The 12667-nt window shown below is 40.3% G+C and overlaps 1 non-coding gene across 1 annotated transcript; it reads left to right on the forward strand.

The window, feature by feature from the left end:
- The first annotated feature begins 1164 nt into the window (after window positions 1-1164).
- LOC127124471 (small nucleolar RNA R71) lies at window positions 1165-1271 on the forward strand. The gene has a single exon (XR_007803958.1). It is a non-coding gene; the product is annotated as a small nucleolar RNA R71 (small nucleolar RNA).
- Window positions 1272-12667: the final 11396 nt, after the last annotated feature.

The following is a 12667-nucleotide window of genomic DNA, read 5'->3' on the forward strand; positions in this document are numbered from 1 at the left end:
GCGTACTGGGACATTCTCTAGTATACCGACAGGATATTTGATTGATGGGTCAGCTAGTTGAACATACATCTTGGTTGGTCTTAGTTCTCCCATGTTGAGCCTTTTACAAATGGTTAAGGGCATTACACTAATGCTGGCTCCTAGGTCGCATAGAGCTTTGTCTATGACGAATTTTCCAATGACACAGGGTATGGAGAAACTACCTGGGTATTTTAGTGTGGGAGGCATGTTATTTTGGATTATTGGGCTACACTCAGCAGTAAGTGTAACTGTTTCATTATCCTCGATCTTTTTCTTATTGGATAGGATCTCCTTAAAAAATTTGGCATATGAGGGCATTTTTGTGATGGCTTCTGTAAAGGGAATTGTAATGTTTAGTTGCTTCAGAAGTTCAATAAATTTCCTAAATTGCCCTATAGTTTTAGAATTTGCGAGTCTTTGAGGATACGGGATGGGAGGTTTATAAGGTGGTGGAGGCACATAAGGTCTTTCTTTCTCTTTGGCCTCTCGGGTATTATCTTCCTTCTCCTTCGGTTCACTTACCTCCTCAGTTGTTGTTTTGTCTGGTTTTTGGTACATGGAAGGATTTTGGAGTCTTGGATTTTGGACTTCCTAGGCATGTTAGGAGAATTATTAGCTGGCTTTTGATATCTAGGCGGAACAACAGGTGCTTGGCCAGGTGCATACAAGGCGTTGTTATTCTTATACAAAAAGTTAGGATGATTTTTCCAACCTGGGTTGTAGGTATTCGATTAAGGATTTCCTTGTGCGTAATTCACTTGATCGGTTGGGACTCCTGCTAATATCTGACATTCTGGTGCAGTGTGTCCAGAGGTTCCATATAACTCACAGTTTGGAGTCACGGCAACCACAGTGGCTGCGGGTGGTATGGTCAAGTTGTCTAACTTTTGAACAATGGCATCTACCTTTGCATGGACGTGGTCAAGGCTACTGATTTCATACATTTCACTTTTTGTTTGGGACTTTTCTACTGGAGTTCTTTCACCTCCCCATTGGAAATGCTTTTGGGCCATGTTTTCAATGAGTTGATAGGCTTCGTTGTATGGCTTGTCCATAAGTGCACCGCCTGCGGCAACGTCTATTCTCAGTCTTGTGTTATACAAAAGCCCATTGTAAAATGTGTGAATGATCACCCAGTCTTCGAGACCGTGATGTGGACATATCCTCATCATGTCTTTGTATCTCTCACATGCGTCGTAGAGAGATTCTACATCTTTTTATCGAAATTCGTTGATTTGAGCTCTCAGCATAGCAGTTTTGCTTGGCGGAAAATATCGGGATAAGAAAACGTTCTTCAGTTCTTCCCATGTTGTAACTGAGTTGGATGGTAAGGATTGCAACCAAGCCCAAGCTCTGTCTCTTAGTGAGAAAGGAAATAGGCATAGTCTTATCACATCTTGAGATACACCATTCGCCTTCACAGTGTCTGCGTACTGCGCAAACTTGGTCAAATGTTCATTAGGATCGTCCGTAGGATTTCCAGCAAATTGATGTTGTTGGACGGCTGATAATAATGAGGGTTTCAACTCAAAATCATTTCTATTGATAGCAGGGGCAGCAATGCTGTTGTGAGGTTCTTGTTGGGACGGGGTAGCGTAGAACTTAAGAGGACGATTATGTGGATCTACTACAGCCATGGTTGGTTTTTCAACTGGTTCAACAGTGGGAAAGAAGATTTCAGGAATATTGTACCTTTGTTGGTACTCTAGTATTCAGCGTCTTAAATATAAGAAACGCTCTAATGTAGTGATTGGTGGTTCTAAGTTATCGCCTTGTGAGCGAGTACTTGGCCTACAATCGGGAGAAATAAGGGAAAGGAGATTAGTTTTTACCTTAGTCTATACTATGCAACGAAAGAATCGCACTATTTGACTAAATCAGGTCCCCGGCAACGGCGCTAAAAACTTAATACGTCTCATGACTGTATATAAAATATAGTCTATCGGGTACTTGACTGCAAGTGCACAGTCCATTCGTTTTAGTTTTAAAAGATATCGAACCCACAAGGACCGATGGTCAAACTAATGCTACCGACATTACTATGTTTAGCTAAGGGAATGATTTTTAGAAGTTTGGTTGAAGAAAATCAAATCCAAGGGAAGTTAAGTTTTAAGAAAACATTAATAGAAGGATATCAGTATGCAACACATTAATCGTCAGGGATTTGATAAGTTACCGGTGTATAACTTAAGTACCAAATATCTTTCAGTAGAAAATACTTATTTAAAAGGTTTTATCTCACACTCTCGTGATTGTTGATTTGGACTATACCTTTAAGTCAGAATGTATGCTCTCGCTGTCCCATTTGAAGTTAAAAACACTTTTTGAAAATAAATAAGTTCTAATTGCTTTTAAAGTGCTCTCGCTGTTTTTAAAATCAATGTCTAGTTTTTACTATCCAGTTCGACCCTCACGCTCTCGTGGTTGTTGGTTCTCACCTTAGTTAATTTCCCACTCTCGTGGCAAAATCGTATTAAATAGCTTCTCACTTTTGTGACAAAGTTAATTAAATTTAAATTAAAAATCACATCCAAAAATATTGTTTGAAGAAAGAAGTTTTACACCGATTATTATTAAATCCCGTCTAATTAAATTGTTACATACCGATACCGGTAGTTTAGCCGGACATGTTAAACAATGCAAACACAAACGAACATAAACAGATCAATAATAAAACAGACATGATTACAATAATAATAATAATAAAGCAATAACAATTGAATAAAAACCTGGAAATTGGATTAATAGAATACGCCGAATCTTGAAGTACTGAGCAGTCCTCCACAGGTCGGTAGGATTCTGCCTCTTCGAAATAATAGATTAAACTAAATTAAATAAATTGTAGTAGTTCCCAAGTGTAGGAAACTACTACTTTGGCTAAATGAAAGGAGGAAAGGAAAAGGGAAAATCAAAGCTCTGAACAGTAAAAGAAAGTTAATGTTGCTGAAGAAAAGTAAAAGACAAAATAGAATTGTTGTGAAAAAATGCAGAGAGAAAAAGGTCTTCAAAGCTGGCTTCAGAGAGAAAAATTAAGCGTCCTCGTAGGTTTCCCACTTCCGTCTTTTTATATCCCCCATTAGGTCTTGGCAGTTGAGAGAAACAAGGATGACTTGGTTGAGTGAGGAAATTCCGGGCAAATGGCTGAACAACGAGAATTTAGGGCCTGTTGGATCACTTCTATTGACTGTTTCAAGGCGCTGATTTGGACCGCGTGACGTTCTTGATGGGCCTGTGACGGTCGTCACAGGCTGGGCGTTCCGGTCGTGACATGCTTTGTGACACTCGTCACATTCACAAAGTTTGTATTCTCTATTTTTCTGTTTTCTGCTGCTTTCTCTTCTTTTCCTTCCTTTTCTATACTTTGCTCATTTAAGAATGGGGGTTGAAATACCTGCAAAAATAACTCGAACACTTGCGGAATAATTGGAATATAAATGAAAGTGTTACGATTTTTGAGTGTAAATCAAGGCAAATATACGATGTACTTTCGCATTATCAGTTGTCAACGCAGGTTACGTATTAACAGAACCTTCTGGATGCATCCTTTCTGAGTGGCATCTGATCATCGAATATTTTATATCTGATGTAATTTTCTATCTGATGTATGGTCAGAGTCCTACATAAATGGTCAGAGTCCTGCACACTAAGAAAAAATCTCGTTAGAGTACCATTTTTGTTTCATCCTTTGTTATCATCAAAATCTTAGAGATATATTGTAGAACCAACTTTGTTCTTATAATCTCCCCCTTTTTGATGATGACAAAATAGTTCAGAGTAAAGATGAAACATTTAAAGAAAATATTATTTCAGATAGTACAGTGGGCTCCCCCTGAGTTAGATCTTTGGATAGCTAAGAAGTTCTTACCGGACCTTCCTTGGTTTGGTGCTTTTAGCTACTTTCCTGCATATCTTTAGTCATTGATTTAGTAATGGTTTATTGAAAATTTTTGCAGTGCATGAGAGGAATTAGTTATGTTTTCATCAGAGCTATTTTAGTTCTCCCCCTTTTTGTCAGAATAAAAAAACATAGCAGAAAAAAAAGTTGATATTGATAGAGAAGCATTTGCAGATAAGCACATATGTCAGAAATCAGAAAGCAAGGAGCAAACAACAAAACATAGAAAGCAACAAGCAAATAGCCTAGGTGCCTAAGGGTTTGGAGGAGGTGGCATCCTTTGGAGTAGCTGGGACAACATGCTCTGAAAGTTAACATTGACAGAGTCCTGTTGATCCAGTCTGGCTCGAACTATCTGTTGTTCTTTCTGCAGTTCCTCTAGAGTCTTCAAGACCATAGGGACGAACCCAGAGTTGGAGTGCTCCCCCTGAGTCAGTTCATCAGTGTTGGCTTTGGCAGAAGCTTCTTCAGTAATGCGAGTTGCTTCTTCAGCGTCGACTTTAGCTTTTGCCTCAGCCTCAGCAGCAACATCATCAACAATAGCCTTTGCTTCAGCTTCTCTGATTCTATGAATTTCTTCTAAATGCGCTTTCTCTTCAACTTCCTTCCTTTCCTGTTCCTCAGCTTCTCTGGCTAGACGCTCTTGGAGTTTGATCCCAGCGTCTCTGATGAAGTCGTCGCGGACTGGTTCAGAGAGGCCTTTCAGCTTGAAGGCTTCAGAGGTCATCCAACTTATCACTCTGTTCCAGTGGATCCTTACAGCAGAGGGATCATCACTGATACCAGAGTTGATGGTCAGAGACTTGACCTTCTCAACTAAAGACTCTGCAAAAACCTGGGTTGCTTCTTCAAGGGTAGAAAGGGTAGTTTTTGGTTCAGTGGCAGAGGCTGGGGAGGGTGAGAAGGGTGAGATGGGGGCACTTAGATTAAGTGTGGGAGTTGTTGGGTCAGCGGAAATGATGGGTGGTGGTATGTCATAGTGGGTTGGTTCAGATGGTTGTGGTTCAGAGTGGGTCGATTGTGGTTCATATGTGGTTAGATTTGGATATTCCGGAGGTGGGGAAGTGACTCCAGGTTCAGGATGTGATGGTTGTTGAGAGGCCAGAGCACGAGCTTGGAGTTGAGCCAGAGTGGGGGATTGAGGGTTAGATGGTTCAGTATCAGAGGAGAGTTCGTAGTAAGGTGGGGATTGAGGAGATGGTGATGATGATGGTGAGGTGGTTTCATTCAGCATTTCTGCTTCTGAAACTGGTAATGTTGTGGTGGCGGGGTTGAATTTCAGAGAAGGTGGTTAGAAGATCTGGTGGTTGAGGGAGGAGTTTCAGCAAAGGTGTATATGGGAGTTGTTTGGGGAAGAGAAGAAGCAATTGGTTTAATTTTGACAGAGGGATGGAGAGATACAGACTTACCTGGAAAGCCAACCAGGGGAACTGGGGGTCTTGATCCAGAGGATTCTCCCAGCTTAGCTTTCTTCGCCTTCTTGGACTTCTTAGAGGTCTCTCGCATCCTCTTCATGAAGTTTGGTGAATGCTCAGGTAGCTAGTCCACTATGAATTCAGAGATATCCACCCCTTGATTGGCAAGGTTCTGTAGATAATAGGCTACTACCTCTAGAGGGTCAATCTTGGAGAACAGGTAGAGTCCGTTGGAAATCTCCCTCTGATCTCTGAGTGCTTCCTAGGAGGTATGAAGTGTTGTTTTGGCTCTGACTTGATCAATGATTCCCATGCTCTTCATATTCCGAGCATTCAGAGGTCTTCCAATGTCAATGGTGACATCTTCCATGAGTCTGAGCTGAATCAGGTGGTCCACGAGGCCACTCTCGATAAATACATCAGATATCAGTCTCCCCAGAGGGATGTAGTTCCTTGTCTTCATATTGTTTTTGGTGTCTTTAACTGAATCTCTGAGGTACTTGAAGAGGAGTGCAGGTAGACAGAGTTTCAGACCCTTGTGAATGCAGTACAAGATGCACTTCTGATCTGTCTTGATGTAGTTAGAAGAGTTTGAAGCAGGACGATGATGGATGGTGCCTAAGATGATCTTCATCCAGACCCAGAGGTTCTGATGTAGTTCCTTGTTCTTGGAATGCTTGCCTTTAGCACTCTATTGGAAGATGGTAGGGTTTATTTCCTGGGACAAGTACTTTGCCCTAGGGTTTATGTTGTAGATGCGTCTTCCTCCTGTCTTCTCCATGTTTAGAAGAGAGGCAATTGATTTTTCAGTGATGATATCTTGACTCCCAGAACGTAGGAGACAATGCAGTGATCATCTGAGTCTGTGAAACGCCAGAAATCCTTCACCAGATTCGTGTACACAGGGCCATATATGCGTTGAAAGTAGGTTTCCCACCCTTGCATTTTCAGTTCTTCAGTGAGGTCGACGCCATTACGCTTCATGTTTTCGAAATCAACCAAAGTTTCACATAGAAATTCAAGCTTATCAAAGGGAGTTGCTAGATGAATGTGGGGCTCACGATCAAGGATGTGGGGTTCCCTGTAGATTGGAGTTGAGACGACGCTCGTGGTTGCAATAGTTTGTTGGCTAGAACTGGGTGCTTGCTCTGTTGAGTTCATCTGTTGGGAGGAGTTGTAAACTGATTGTTGCTGAGAATCCATGAAGAACAGTTGAGGGTGATGATGAGTGTTTCAAGAACTTGATGAAGACTGCAGAAATCCTTTGAAGGAGATGAAGAACTGAGAGAGAGAGAGTTTTGTTAGGTCGTGAGTGTGAAAGTGTGCAAGTGTAGTTTGTGAAATGAATATATACACATTTAGGGTGCATGCAAAACGACAATAGAAAGTGAGTTTAACAATTAAGAAATTGAATGCAACACATTTAACCAAGTAAGCACGTTTGGAGGAGAATGATTACAACCCATGATGGAGGTCTAATCCCCAAATCAGCACACTGCTTGAGGAGATATCAAGAGTTTGTCTCTTGATTTCTGCTAGACAACTGAAAGTCTGGTATCAGATATAAGATGTCGAAGGTAATGTCACGACACTGATATCTGGTTATAAACAATGGATAAACAAAAACAGAATGGTAAAGTAAATCACACAAGCAATTGTTAACCCAGTTCGGTGCAACTCACCTACGTCTGGGGGCTACCAAGCCAGGAAGGAAATCCACTAAAATAGAATTAGTTCAAAGACTATCCGTACACTTCACCAAGTTACAGTCTTTCTCACCTAATCTCTACCCGTGAAATTTCTACCTAAGCACTCTTAGATATGAGAACCCACTCACTTCCCTTACAATCACACACCCGTGATTTTAAACAACAATCCCTTGTAAAAAGAAAATACTTTTCAATTACAATATTCTTGATTTTACTTCACAATTTCAATCAAGAAGACACACTCTTGATCTTGCTTCAAAGCTTTGATCAAGAAGACAAATCATTCCAATTCAATCATCAATGGATGACTTGAATGACCTACAGACACAAACCCTAGCTCTCTCTCTAAATTTTGCTCAGTCTTGGTTGTGTGTACAATCAAGTTTTCTAAGTCCCTTTTTATAGAAGTATTGGACACCTTGAAAACCCTAGATATATTTTCCAATCAAATCTTTTCATATCAGCTGTAAAGATCTCCTTGGAAAATAAACAAATTTGGTTGATATCCCTGAAAGAATGCGTCAGCTATCCATATCTTCAATCAACCAATGATTGCCACCAATTGTGCAATCACAAAACACCAGACATTCATACTGAATGTTCTGTGTACAGGATGTCATGACATCGGGTCTGACATCTGGAAAAATCCTACATAATTCAGTTTCCTTTTATAGCAGGTACAGCCATATCAGTTACCATGACAATGAGTTTGTCAACTGAAACAATCCTACAGCATATGTCTTCCATATAAGCTCCAGCAGGTACAACCAATATCAGAAGCCTTGTCAATGTCTGTGGCATTCTGAAACAATCCTGCTTGCATATGATCTTCAACTCCAACAGGTACATAGGATATCTCATGTTAAGACATCACACATGACATCTTGTGAACACTCTTTGTTTTACAAAAATTGCTGCCAACTCTTAGAATCAACAAACTCCCCCTTTGGCAAATTTTGGCTAAAACATATATCTGTCCTTTTTGTTCACAAGGTAAACTATCAGCAGCTAAACCACATAATAGTAGTTTAATCAGCAGCAGAAGCAAAAACAATTACTAACTATGGCTACTAGTAATACACACATGCACAAGGGTACTTCTCCTCCCCCTAAATCTGTGCAACAATCAACAGATTTACTAGTTATGGATGCAACTAGTAAGACACACAAATGCACAATGCACAAGGGTACTTCTTCTCCCCCTAAATCTGTGCATATAACAGCTACTGAACTCCAGTACCTGTACCAGCCAGAATGTCATACTGACATCTGCTTCAACATCAACACATGTGCACCAGTCAATAATAGTTGTCCTTCTGATCAGCCACATCCAACTTCCATATCAAGCACTTCTCCCCCTTTTTAGTCAAAATTGACCAAAGGTGAGCAAATCTCATAGCATCTTTACACTCCTTACCTCTTTCACCATACCATTCCTCACCAATCTTCAACCTCTTTTTGTGAGAACTAACCACACACCCCTTTGATTGCTATAAATTCTCATACACACAAATCCCTAATTTTCCTCTTAAACATTCAAATTGATTGGCATCCAAAGCTTTTATGAATATGTCAGCTAATTGCCCTTCTGTAGGAACATACTCCAGTGCTATGATCTTCTCTTCCACAAGTTCTCTGATGAAGTGATGCCTGATATCAATATGCTTTGTCCTGCTGTGCTGAATAGGATTCTTGGAAATATTTATAGCACTCAGGTTATCACAGTATAATGTCATGACTTCTTGTGTGACATTGTATTCAGACAATATTTGTTTCATCCAGACCAGTTGAGAACAACTACTTCCCGCTGCTATGTACTCAGCTTCAGCAGTGGATAGAGATACACAGTTCTGTTTCTTACTGAACCATGAAATCAGATTGTTCCCTAAGAAGAAGCATCCTCCTAATGTGCTCTTCCTATCATCAACACTTCCAGCCCAGTCTGCATCACAGTACCCAGTCAACATAGATCCAGATCCATGAGTGTATAACATCCCATAGTCACTGGTGCCATTGACATATTTCAGTATTCTCTTCACTTGGTTTATGTGACTGACTTTTGGTTCAGCTTGATATCTAGCACACACACCAACAACAAATGCAATGTCAGGTCTGCTTGTTGTGAGATATAGCAAACTTCCTATCATGCTTCTGTATAGACTTTGATCTACACTGACACCATTTTCATCTTTGGAGATTTTTACATGTGTAGGAGCAGGAGTTCTTTTATGGCTTGCATTCTCCATGCCAAACTTCTTCACAATGTTCTTGGCATACTTGCTTTGAGATAAAAAGATAGAGTCTTCCATCTGTTTGACTTGTAGCCCAAGAAAGTAAGTTAGTTCTCCAACAAGGCTCATTTTAAACTCAGATTGCATTTGTCTAACAAAGTGTTCAACCATCTGTTCTGACATTCCACCAAATATTATGTCATCTACATATATTTGTGCCACCATGAGCTTCCCTCCTTCATTCTTCACAAACAAAGTTTTGTCAATACCTCCTTTCCTGTATCCATTGTCAGTGAGGAACACTGTGAGCCTCTCATACCAAGCCCTGGGAGCTTGTTTTAACCCATAGAGGGCTTTCTTCAATCTGTACACTTGTTTAGGAAGGTTTGGATCTGTGAAGCCTTTAGGCTGTTCAACATATACTTCTTCATTTAGGTAGCCATTTAGAAAGGCACTTTTCACATCCATCTGAAACAGTTTGAATTTCAGAATACATGCCACTCCAAGCAGTAATCTAATGGACTCAAGGCGAGCTACAGGAGCAAAAGTTTCATCAAAGTCAACCCCTTCAACTTGAGTATATCCTTGGGTTACCAATCTAGCTTTGTTTTTAGTAACAACCCCTTGTTCATCAGATTTATTCTTGTATACCCACTTTGTACCTATGACATTTACTCCTTCAGGTCTAGGAACCAATTCCCATACTTCATTCCTTTTGAATTGACCTAGTTCTTCTTGCATGGCATTGATCCAGAACTCATCAGTCAAGGCTTCCTTGATATTTCTGGGTTCAATCTTTGACACAAAGCAGCCATATGAGATAACTTCTCTTGATCTAGTAGTGACTCCTTTATCTGGGTCTCCTATGATAAGGTCTTTGGGATGATCCTTCTGAATTCTGATAGAGGGTCCCTTGTTGATTTTGTCATCTTCAGGTTCAGCTTGTGGTGGTTCTTCTTCCTTATTCTTATCTGAGGAGTCAGCTGGAGAATCATTCAGAGATGTCTCGACATCGTCTGTGACATCAGTCTGTTGATCATCAACACCTACATTAATGGATTCCATCAACACATTAGTTCTGGAATTTAAGACCCTGTAGGCTCTGCTGTTTGTTGAATAGCCCAAAAATATTCCTTCATTACTTTTCGGATCCATCTTCCTTCTTTGCTCACGGTCAGCTAAGATATAGCATTTGCTACCAAATACATGGAAGTATTTTACTGTAGGTTTTCTTCCTTTCCAAACTTCATAGAGAGTTGTGGGAGTCCCTTTCTTTAATGTCACTCTGTTGTGGACATAGCAGGTTGTGTTCATGGCTTCAGCCCAAAAATGATAGGGTAACTTCTTAGCATGAATCATAGCTCTGGCTGATTCTTGTAGAGTCCTATTTTTTCTTTCCACCACACCATTTTGCTGGGGAGTGATGGGAGATGAGAATTCATGATGAATTCCTTCTGAAGAGCAAAATTAAGCAAATTTGCTGTTTCCAAACTCCTTTCTATGATCACTTCTAATTTTGATAACATGGCTTTCTTTTTCCCTTTGAAGTTTCAGACACAGCTCCTTAAAGACTTCAAACACATCAGATTTTTCTCTTATAAAATTGATCCAGGTGTATCTGGAGAAATCATCCACCACCACATATGCATATTTCTTACCACCAAGGCTTTCTACCTACATGGGTCCCATTAAGTCCATATGAAGTAGTTCTAGGACTTTAGTAGTTGTGTCATGTCTGAGCTTCTGGTGTGACATCCTTGTTTGTTTTCCAATCTGACATTCTCCACAGATTTTACCCTCATCAATTTTTAAGTTGGGAATCCCTCTAACTGCTTCTACTGATATGATTCTCTTCATACCTTTCAGGTGCAAATGACCCAACCTTTGATGCCATATCTTCACTTCTTCTTCTTTGGCTAAGGTACACATTGAAGAGTATCCAGTTTCTTGAGAGCTCCACATGTAGCAGTTTTCTTTGGACCTAACTCCCTTCATGATTACTTTATTTTCTTTGTTAGTAATCAGACATTCAGTTTTTGTGAAGTTTACATTAAGACCTTGATCACATAGTTGACTGATGCTTATAAGATTAGTAGTTAATCCCTTAACAAGTAGAACATCATCAAGGTCAGGGACTCCAGGGCAATCCAGCCTACCCATTCCCTTGATTTCACCTTTTGCACCATCACCAAATGTAACATAACTCATGGCATGAGGATGTAGTTCAGTCAGCAGGTTTTTGTTCCCAGTCATATGTCTGGAGCATCCACTGTCAAAATACCAATCTTCTTTGGCTGAGACTCTGAGGGAAGTGTGGGCTATTAGACTTGTGACCTTTGTCTTAAGAGCCCATTGCTTTCTGCTGACAGTCTTGTGATGTTTGGTCCTAGATTGGTGTTGAGACTGAAGAGGACCAGAATAGCCATGTAGCTTGTAACAGAAGGGCTTCAGGTGGCCAAATTTTCCACAGTATTGGCATTTCCATCTTTGATGGTTCTCTTTCTGCTGTTGTGACATCTGATGTGACATCTCAGGTTTGTTTTTACCATGGCTGCTCTTAGGTTTAGATTTTGATTTGCAACTGCACTCAGCCTTGAATCCAATGCCAGATTTGTTTCCAGTTATTTGCCAAGTCTGGAGAATCTTGTCTAGGGTGGCAGATCCATTGTTAAGCATTTTTACATACTTAGTCATCTCATCTAATTTGGAATTCAAGAATACAGCCTCAGTTTTCAATTTTGAGATGGTTTCCATATACTCTTTCTTCTCATTTTTCAGCTGAGCTATCACTTGCTTCTGTCTTTCAACCTGTCTGCACACTCCTGCCCTTCTGTGGCACAACTCTTTGTAGGTAGTGTCCAGCTCTTCAACGGATCTTTCATCATCCATTGACTCTTCCTCAAACCCCCATCTTCCTGTCAAAGCATTCACATGATTTGTGGCTTCTTCAGTTTCACTTCCATCAGACCAAGAGGCTACAAGGCTCCTCTTTTGTTTCCTGAGGTAGGTTCCACATTCAGTTTTAATATGACCATATCCATTACACTCATAGCACTGAACTTCTTTGGGCTTCTCTTCAGACTTTGTGGTGTTACCAAAGTTGTTGGATTTATTGATGTCAGATGTGATGTTTTTGACATTGCCCTTAGCTCTGACGTATACCTTTTTCATTAGTCTGTTGAACTATCTTCCCAGCATTGCTATCTCATTTGCCAGGTCTCCATCAATGTCGTGACCATCTACCTCATCTTCCTCTTCGGTGTTTGACATAAATGTTATGCTCTTGGCCTTCTTTTCCGCTCCATCACATATTCCCATCTCAAATGTTTGGAGGGACCCAATTAGCTCATCCACTCTCATATTTAAGATGTCTTGAGATTCTTCTATGGCTGTGAA

This window comes from Lathyrus oleraceus, chromosome 2, assembly GCF_024323335.1.
Source record: "Lathyrus oleraceus cultivar Zhongwan6 chromosome 2, CAAS_Psat_ZW6_1.0, whole genome shotgun sequence".
In the NCBI taxonomy this organism is placed as follows: Eukaryota; Viridiplantae; Streptophyta; class Magnoliopsida; order Fabales; family Fabaceae; genus Lathyrus; species Lathyrus oleraceus.